We start from the raw sequence: 1,935 nt of genomic DNA, 5'->3' as shown, positions 1-1,935 counted from the left end.
GCGGGTACTCCAATTGCAGGATCCCTTCCAACTCTGACCTAGCAAATGCAGAAAAAGAGAGTTTGAAAGTTTTGACTCATTTCACTCTTATGGAAGAGGCCCACCTCAAACAGAAGTCCAGAATTCAGCTGAAGTAACACGGGCTTTTTTCACAAGGTGGTGAGAGCTAGGCAGTCCAAGAACAGATTGGTGAGTGTTTACAATGCCAATGCCGAGGGAGAGAAATTAGAAGACCATAAAACTGTTAGTCAAGAGGCTGTCTCCTTTTTCCAGCATCTTTTTGGTGATGACCCTACTTTGGAGAGAGTTGGTGGCAGAGATTATAGGGATTTTCTATTTCACCTTTTCCCAGGAGGACAGATGCCTTTTGTCCCTTCCCCTTCCCTTAAAAGCCTCTGCCACAATCTCCCATTCGTCCAAGTAAATTGGGAGCCATCAAAGTCCACAGCCGACAAACCTGAATTTTGCAACGCCACATTAAATTCGTCAATATCACCAATTCGCGGTCTGGAACCCCCAACCCTCTCATCAAGACTAGCCACAACGTTGAAATCTCCAGCCACCATCCATGGATCATTCATAGATCCAGCAAGAGACTCCAATGCCATCCATAAAGGCCGCCGACCCACTCTTGAATATTTTGCATAAACTGCTGAGAAGAAAACCATACAGGCGGAAGGCAGCCTAATAGATACATGAACCACTTGTTCCGCTAAAGAAGTAAAGGAACAATTAAAGACAGATTTCCACATAATCCATATTATGACCTATTGTTGTTCTTGTCGTAGATGAGTGTTTAGATGAATAAGACCTCCAGCATTTACAGAGCTTCTTGCATGTATTTGTTGATTCACTTCCCCCGACAACGAGAATTTATACTATATTGTATGGCCGTACAGTATCAGTTTATGATTTTTCGGGGTCAGTCTTACTTTTCTAAAGCACTTGCTTTATATTTAAATAATAGGTCCTTACTTGATCTAACAAGGGCATATACTTCAGGAAGCGAGCTACTTATATAAGCACGCACTATCGGATCTGCCCCCTTCCTTTCTCTTGGAACCGAGAAACTTTCACTTGAACAGTTCCCGCCAAGACTGCTACTACTCCTGTTGGAGCTGCAACCACTGGAATTGGCTAAACTCTTACTCGAACTGGTGTCGTGGGGGCTTCAAAAGAACACTTCATTTTCGGATTCCCGGGCAGTCATAAAAAGATTGTCCGTTTCATCAGACGGGATAAAAGATTGATCAATTCGCTGATCATAGGTAAGCGGGTTAAGCAAGGCGCAAAACATCGAAAAAGGTTTCTTTCACGTTAGAACTGGTAGAAATGGCATTTCAAGCTGGAAGCAACCGAGCGGAGCAAAAAGGGCCAGCAACTTCACTCACTCAAGTCAATTCAGGAGTTTCCAAGTCGCAATCTCAAGGCGCAATTTTCGTGAAATGGCAGGAATTTCAATCAAGCAAAGAACAAAAAGAAGAAGAGGCCACCGCATTCACTGGCAAAACGAAAAAAAAACTCGGCTTACTGAATAGAAGACCTATAGAAGGAATGGAAGGCTTACCGATTACGCCTTATAGATTAACTAAGTTTAAGTTCCTTGAACGGCTAAAGGTACCTTTTTACGACATAAGCGAGTAAGCGAGAGGGGGCTCCTTGTCATACTACGAAATTTCCGACTTTACGTACTACCGAATAACTCAAGAAAGCGCTACAGGAATGGAAAAAAAGAACTCACATGAACTCGCGCTGAAGCCATTAGAGGCCGCCTACGTGCCCCCAACAAAGACTACTCCATGGCCAAATGGATCAGGGAATGCAGTCAGCCCTTCTAGTTCTAGTTAAAAGAACTAGGTTCATCAGGTTACGATATTTTCTCTGAATTCTCAATAAAGGAATATTTATTATTTGATCCTTATCCCGACATAAGAA

This window comes from Coffea eugenioides, chromosome 7 (genome assembly GCF_003713205.1).
Source record: "Coffea eugenioides isolate CCC68of chromosome 7, Ceug_1.0, whole genome shotgun sequence".
In the NCBI taxonomy this organism is placed as follows: domain Eukaryota; kingdom Viridiplantae; phylum Streptophyta; class Magnoliopsida; order Gentianales; family Rubiaceae; genus Coffea; species Coffea eugenioides.
Note: the sequence above shows the minus strand (reverse complement) of the source record.